We start from the raw sequence: 8,698 nt of genomic DNA, 5'->3' as shown, positions 1-8,698 counted from the left end.
TATGTGACAAATACAATTTGATTTGATATGCCCCTCCCACCAAACACACACCTACAGCCATATGCCCCTCCCACCAAACACACACCTACAGCCATATGCCCCTCCCACCAAACACACACCTACAGCCATATGCCCCTCCCACAAGCGCACACACACACACACACACACACACACACACACACACACACACACACACACACACACACACACACACACACACACACACACACACACACACACACACACACACACACACACACACACACACACACACACACACACACACACACACACACACACACACACACACACACACACACACACACGCCTGCATTTATTATATGCATTTTTTTTTTTTTTTTTTAAATATTTTACCCCTTTCTCATGGTAAATTGTTTTAAATCTTGTCTCATTTTACGGGCCCGAAGGTTGAAAGTTTCCTCCGTGCACTGTAACACAGCGCGCATCCAACCCGGAAGCCAGCCGCACCAATGTGTACCTGGCCACCTTGGTTAGCGCGCACTGCACCCGGCCCGCCACAGGAGTCGCTGGTGCGCGATGAGACAAGGACACCCCTAACGACCAAGTCCTCCCTAACCCGGACGACGCTAGGCCAATTGTGCGTCGCCCCACGGACCTCCCGGTCGCGGCCGGTTACAACAGAGCCTGGGCGCGAACCCAGGGACTCTGATGGCACAGCTGGCGCTGCAGTACAGCGCCCTTAACCACTGCGCCACCCGGGAGGACTTTATATGCATTTTTTACAGTAGTCTTTTCTCTTTTGTGTAAAATATACTTAGCTGAGAAAATCACATTTCCTTTTCAGTCACAGAAGGAGTACTGTAATGTAATGTAGTACTGTAATATAATGTACTATTGTAATACAATGGAGTACTGTAATATAATGTAGCTCTATAATATAATGGGGTACTGTAATGTAGTACTGTAATATAATGGAGTACTGTAATATAATGTAGTCTTGTAATGTAGTAATGTAATCTAAAGTAGTACTGTAATATAATGTAGTAATGTAATGTATTACTGTAATATAATGTAGTATTGTAATACAATGGAGTACTGTAATATAATATAGCTCTATAATATAATGTAGTACTGTAATATAATGTAGTACTGTAATGAAGTACTGTAAAATAATGTAGTATTGTAATACAATGGAGTACTGTAATATAATATAGCACTATAATATAATGTAGTACTGTAATATAATGTAGTACTGTAATGAAGTACTGTAATATAATGGAGTACTGTAATATAATGGAGTACTGTAATATAATATAGCACTATAATATAATGTAGTACTGTAATGAAGTACTGTAATATAATGGAGTACTGTAATATAATGTAGTACTGTAATGTAGTACTGTAATATAATGGAGTACTGTAATATAATGGAGTACTGTATTATAATGTAGTACTGTAATTTAATGTAGTTCTATAATATGATGGAGTACTGTAATGTAGTACTGTAGTGTAGTACTGTAATATAATGGAGTACTGTAATATTAGGTAGCACTGTAATATAATGAAGTACTGTAATGTAGTACTGTAGTGTAGCACTGTAATATAATGTGGTACTGTAATACTTCTAAGTCATTGAAATCAATTGAAGATATTTTTCTTTTCATGTTATTATACTCAGGAATAATACATGGTCAGAATTCAACTTGTTAGGGAACACACTAGCGAGACGCTTGAAGGTAAGTGTGTAGCAATATAGGTAAGTGTATAGCATTGAAGGTAAGTGTGTGTGTCAGGCCAGGCAGCAGGTTACAAGTACTCTTGACCATGATAAGTGCTACCTAATTAGTCTGGAGTGGCTGAGAGAGAGAGAGAGAGAGAGAGAGAGAGAGAGAGAGAGAGAGAGAGAGAGAGAGAGATACAGAGACAGAGAGAGAGAGAGAGAGAGAGAGAGAGAGAGACAGAGAAAGAGAGAGAGAGAGAGAGAGAGAGAGAGAGAGAGAGATACAGAGAGAGAGAGAGAGATGGAGAGATACAGAGACAGAGAGAGAGAGAGAGAGAGATACAGAGAGAGAGAGAGAGAGACAGAGAAGAGAGAGAGAGAGAGAGAGAGAGAGAGAGACAGAGAGATGGAGAGATACAGAGAGAGAGAGAGAGAGAGAGAGAGAGATACAGAGACAGAGAGATACAGAGACAGAGAGATACAGAGACAGAGAGAGAGAGAGAGTGGAGAGAGAGAGAGACAGAGAGATGGAGAGATACAGAGAGAGAGAGAGAGAGAGAGAGAGAGAGAGAGATACAGAGACAGAGAGATACAGAGACAGAGAGATACAGAGACAGAGAGAGAGAGAGAGAGAGAGAGAGTGGAGAAGAGAGAGAGAGAGAAGAGAGAGAGAGCGGTGGAGAGATACAGAGACAGAGAGATACCTGAATGGAGAGAGAGAGAGAGTGGAGAAGGAGTGGTAAAACGATAGAGCGGTGGAGGAACACCTACCTGAATGGATACGCACTGTCACCTACGCCCGCAAAGGGAGCGACCTGAAACAATACTTTTCTCTTCAGGCAAATGGGGGGCGACCAGGTGTCCACAGAGGCAGAACAGAGCCACAGGAAAGTGTCAATCAAGAGGTTAGCCATCCAGCTAGCTGCCCATATTCAGTTTGATTCTTCTCCAAAATAGAGGTGTGTCTAACCTAACCCCCTGCCCTTCCCTTCCCCACTCGGAGGGGAGAGGAGAGGAGGTCCTCAGAGACCAGAGAGATAAACATCAGAGAAACCAGATCTCCATCCCAGTACTCAGGATAAACAGATGGGATGTTTCTTCTGAAATCACGAGAAGATAACCTCTTCCCCTCTCCTCCCATCTTTTACTGTCGGAGCTTGCACCTGTACCCACGCCTCAAGCACCAGATTATAGAAGATCATTATAGTTGCACTATGCTGAGTCAATCTCTATATTTGTTTAATCATTTATTCATTCCACTGCAGATGCTAGAATTGATTATACACCAGAAAAAGGGTCTTGTGAATTTTTATTTAACTAGGCAAGTCAGTTAAGAACCAATTCTTATTTTCAATGACGGCCTAGGAACAGTGGGTTAACTGCCTGTTCAGGGGCAAAATGACAGATTTGTACCTTGTCAGCTCAGGGGTTTGAACTTGCAACCTTCCGGTGACTAGTCCAACGCTCTAACCACTAGGCTACCCTGCCACCCCATATATAAATCTCATTCTTTGCTAGTCAATATACTGTATTTTATTAGATATGTAATACCTATACAATTCAGTTATATAATCTATTTACAAATGCAAAACGTATATTTGCTTTCTCTCAAGTCAAAGTGAGAATCGAAAAACATTGGTGCCCTGTGACCTGAGGTGGCCTGTGACCTGAGATGGCCTGTGGCCTGACGTGGCCTGTGGCCTGAGGTGGACTGTAATCTGAGGTGGACTGTGGCCTGAGGTGGACTGTGGCCTGAGGTGGACTGTGGTCTGAGGTGGACTGTGGCCTGAGGTTGACTGTGGTTTGAGGTTGACTGTGGCCTGAGGTTGACTGTGGCATGAGGTGGACTGTGGTCTGAGGTGGCCTGTGGCCTGAGGTGGACTGTGGCCTGAGGTGGACTGTGGCCTGAGGTGGTGGACTGAGGTGGACTGTGGCCTGAGGTGGCCTGTGTCCTGAGGTGGACTGTGGTCTGAGGTGGACTGTGTCCTGAGGTGGCCTGTGTCCTGAGGTGGACTGTGGTCTGAGGTGGACTGTGGTTTGAGGTTGACTGTGGCCTGAGGTGGCGGTATATAGCCTGTGCCTGTTCCTGAAGCCCTAGGAAGATCCATCTATTTCTATTGTGTGTTTTACTGTCTGGGCTGGGGCCATTACTGAGGTCAGGCTGTGAGGGTTTTATGAGAGCTTAATCAGGACTGAGGAAGGCAGGCCCCCCTCCTTGTCTTCAACAATTACCATGAAATTCTAAATGTCCACACGGCCCACAGAAACCCCACGTTTCACAAGTGTCAAGCAGAGGGCGAGGACTCTGGCTGTGTGTGCCCCCACCCCTCTCCTTCCCCCTTACATTTCTCTCCTACCAACCCTCCTGAGCTGAGCTGAACTAGGACACCACTACAGCGTAGGAATATTTAGGGTGCTGTGTTCAGTGGAGCTGAGCTGAACTAGGACACCACTACAGCGTAGGGATATTTAGGGTGCTGCGTTCAGTGGGGCTGCAGCTGAACTAGGACACCACTACAGCGTAGGGATATTTAGGGTGCTGCGTTCAGTGGGGCTGAGCTGAACTAGGACACCACTACAGCGTAGGGATATTTAGGGTGCTGCGTTCAGTGGGGCTGCAGCTGAACCCCTGACCTCTGTAGTTTGAAGAGAAGAGGCAATTTACAGGGCAATAAACAGTACCATGGCAACAGCTACCCCAATAGCAACCCGTCCAGAATGCGACTTTTGAATATATCTCGTGTTGTGTGGACGTTGACTATCCATCCATAATCAGTGGGATATTTAAATGTATTTAGTCTTCAGATGTAGTGTTTACCTATATCCTGTCCTTCAAATAATAAATTAAGCGAAGTATAGCGGTCATCTATCTCTATGGGTCATGTTGGCTTTCTGGAATTATTTGAGAGAAAATGTAAATACATTTTTTTTTTTAAGTATATAATATTTTCATACATTTCAAAGAATAACAATTTTCAAGTTGAAATGTTGTATAAAAATCATGTATCTATTTCAGCAGTATTGCAGTATATTCAACTTTTCCTATTTTTTGTAACAGTTGTCTCTTTCTACAGTCGCTGGTTCCCTGTTGCTGGTTGAATGAGGAGGCCCGTTTTCCAGCTCATACAATACAGCTGAATCCTCCATTCATTTGGATCTCTCTTGTAGTTTTTTTGAAAAGTTTAAATTCACCATGAAGAAAAGTATAAATCAGACATTTAAGTTGGGTCTACTGCACGATGGGGCCAAACAATGCTGCTGAAAGAAGAGAAAATGAAGGCTAACGCCATAATGTAAAATAGTTAAAAGCTTATTAGAGCCATTGAAGGGCGGCCTGATTTCCACTTTGTTTCGGAACACCCTGAGCTCGGCCTTTCAAGTGATTGTGAAGGGAGCAATTCAAATCTCTTTGGACCCATATGAATGAAGGCCTCTTAAAGCTCTTTTATAAGCCAGCAAATTCCCCACAGGCGTATGCCCTTTAGGTCCATTACTGATTTACCCAGAGCATTCATCTCAGGCCTTCTGCTTCTCACAGACCCATTGTTCTCCCCTCGCCACCCCAGCACCTGACAACTCTAGAACCAGGCTTCTCAACGGCTGCTTAAAATGTGTAGGCCCAAAATAATCGTACAATATTGCTATATATATTTATTTTTTCCACCTCCTTTCTCTTATCTTTACTTTTTAAGAGTAAAAAAATGGAATGTAAAAAGAACAAATGTATTGACATATTTTCCTACTCCACACCCATGGGGTGGACAGAGCTAGCTTAGCGGTTGGTACATGGGGTGGACAGAGCTAGCTTAGCGGTTGGTACTGGGGTAGACAGAGCTAGCTTAGCGGTTGGTACTGGGGTAGACAGAGCTATCTTAGTGGTTGGTACATGGGGTAGACAGAGCTATCTTAGTTGTTGGTACATGGGGTGGACAGAGCTAACTTAGCGGTTGGTAAATGGGGTGGACAGAGCTATCTTAGTGGTTGGTACTGGGGTAGACAGGGCTAGCTTAGTTGTTGGTACATGGGGTGGACAGAGCTAGCTTAGTGGTTGGTACTGGGGTAGACAGGGCTAGCTTAGTTGTTGGTACATGGGGTGGACAGAGCTAGCTTAGTGGTTGGTACTGGGGTAGACAGGGCTAGCTTAGTTGTTGGTACATGGGGTGGACAGAGCTAGCTTAGCGGTTGGTACTGGGGTAGACAGGGCTAGCTTAGTTGTTGGTACATGGGGTGGACAGAGCTAGCTTAGTGGTTGGTACTGGGGTAGACAGGGCTAGCTTAGTTGTTGGTACATGGGGTGGACAGAGCTAGCTTAGCGGTTGGTACTGGGGTAGACAGGGCTAGCTTAGTTGTTGGTACATGGGGTGGATAGAGCTAGCTTATGGGTTGGTACATGGTGTGGGCGAGCTATCTTAGCGGTTGGTACATGGGGTGGACAGAGCTAGCTTAGCGGTTGGTACTGGGGTAGACAGATCTAGCTTAGTTGTTGGTACATGGGGTGGATAGAGCTAGCTTAGCGGTTGGTACTGGGGTAGACAGAGCTAGCTTAGCTATTGGTAGTGTAGATTGTCTTCCTCCTCATCCATGGGGTAGACAGAGCTAGCTTAGCAGTTGGTACTGTGGTAGACAGAGCTAGCTTAGCAGTTGGTACTGGGGTAGACAGAGCTATCTTAGCGGTTGGTACATGGGGTGGACAGAGCTATCTTAGCGGTTGGTACATGGGGTGGACAGAGCTATCTTAGCGGTTGGTACATGGGGTGGACAGAGCTAGCTTAGCGGTTGGTACTGGGGTAGACAGAGCTAGCTTAGCGGTTGGTACTGGGGTAGACAGAGCTAGCTTAGTTGTTGGTACATGGGGTAGACAGAGCTAGCTTAGCGGTTGGTACTGGGGTAGACAGAGCTAGCTTAGCGGTTGGTACTGGGGTAGACAGAGCTAGCTTAGCGGTTGGTACTGGGGTAGACAGAGCTAGCTTAACGGTGGGTAGGTCTGAGGTCTGAATGAGACGGAGGCGGATCCGGCCCTCTTCTCTCTCTCTCTCTGGATAGAAAAGAAGTCTTGATCCCTTTTCTTTCTTGTTCTTCAGATAAAGGAGTGAAAAAGTTCCAAGTGGGCCCATTGGGTCTGCACTTAGATTAATTAGGGTTTCTTCCAGAGTCTATTCAGACCATCTCTCAAACACGGCTCCAAGTTACATTATGGAAAGTTTTTCGCAGTCATTTGCATTTGTTTGTGTGTCCCGGGTGAATGTTGAGGAGCACTTGGAGAGAGACAGAAAGAAATCTTAACAAAGAGAGAGGGAAAATATTCTGTTAATAGCTTTTTCACTGTTTCTACACTGTTGTCGTTGCCCATTCATGTTAAACAACACTCCAAAAAAACAAGTGCTTTTGAGAAAAGAAAGAAGTGCTGTAAAGGGATATGTATGAACTAGATCTGTGAATGGTTGGTTGAAATATCTGACACTCAAAGAAATGTGAGAATATGTTTCTGAATGTGTGTGTGTGCATGTGTGTGCGTGTGTGTGTGTGTGTGCATGTGTGTGTGTGTGTGTGCATGTGTGTGTGTGTGTGTGTGTGTGTGTGTGTGTGTGTGTGTGTGTGTGTGTGTGTGTGTGTGTGTGTGTGTGTGTGTGTGTGTGTGTGTGTGTGTGTGTGTGTGTGTGTGTGTGTGTGTGTGTGTGTGTGCATGTGTGTGTGTGTGTGTGAACTCATGCATTATAATCATATTCAATAACTCATGTTACTAATCAAGCAGTCGTTGTGCATCCAAACTACGTCTGAAAATAATGTAAACAAATGGTATTCTATTGTCAATATAATTATTTTTTCTTCAGTCTTATTAATTATCTGCAAGAGGAAGGTAAAAGCACTCCACTATTTCACTGTGCTTGAATTAATCCAAACACCTGTTACAAAACAGTGCCGGTATCAAATTTGTATCTTAATCTTGAAATACATCTACTGAAGATATTGTCATATTGACAATCTATGATCATACATGTATACGAATGCTGATAGATAGTAATACAACATTCTGGATTTTGAGAGAGGAAGCCACAAAAACAAAACAAACCATTTAAACTATTTCATTGATATTGTGATGACATCACCTACTAACAACAAAACAAACTATTAACCCCACCGAAACGTACATGTTGATTTTGGAGGCATCGCAATCGATGAACTTAAATCATCATGGAGTCCATCTCCATCTGAGTCCATCTCGTTAACACTGCTGAGACTGCACCAGACACGTGAGACAACACTGCTGAGACTGCACCAGGCACGTGAGACAACACTGCACCCGGCACGTGAGACTACAACGGATTAGTCACTCGTCCGAGACGAGTGAGGGGTCCCGTGCAGCGCTGCAGGCCGAGAGGAGTGTCAACAGTGGGGTTGGGGTGCAGGACCAGACTGGAGTGTGGTGGGGACTGAGAGAAAGGGTCAGGCTGAGGTCTAACAAAGCATTGGGCCAGGCAGGGTGTTGGGTAAGGGGATTGGGGCTGTGCAGCCTGGCTTAATACCCAGGAACGATTAAGAACACAAAGGACTGTGATGAAGCAGGATGAATGGTAGCCGTGTGTCCCACATCACACAAGGGTCTTAGGGAGAGGAGGCGAGGCTGGGGGTTGGTTGGATTAACGCTTGAGGAGGAATGAAAGTGTCTGGGATGGAGAGAGAGAGAGAGAGAGAGAGAGAGAGAGAGAGAGAGAGAGAGAGAGAGAGAAAGAGAGAGAGAAAGAGAGATGGAGAAAGAGGGCAGACATTCTTAATTGTATTTTTTTTTCTTAAATGCAGGCGTAGCTCTATGTAGGGAGGATGGAGCACGCACATCAAGGCATGAGTGAAATTTAAGCTCATTCTAGATTCTTTTGAGGGAGACCCACACTTCCACCATCTCTATATTAAATTATCAAATCACATTTTATTTGTCACATATGCCGAATACAACACAATACAATATACAACCTTACAGTGAAATGCTTATTTACAAGC

Source organism: Oncorhynchus tshawytscha, linkage group LG08, assembly GCF_018296145.1.
Source record: "Oncorhynchus tshawytscha isolate Ot180627B linkage group LG08, Otsh_v2.0, whole genome shotgun sequence".
In the NCBI taxonomy this organism is placed as follows: domain Eukaryota; kingdom Metazoa; phylum Chordata; class Actinopteri; order Salmoniformes; family Salmonidae; genus Oncorhynchus; species Oncorhynchus tshawytscha.
The sequence above is the reverse complement of the archived record's forward strand: the minus strand, read 5'-3'. Positions refer to the sequence as shown.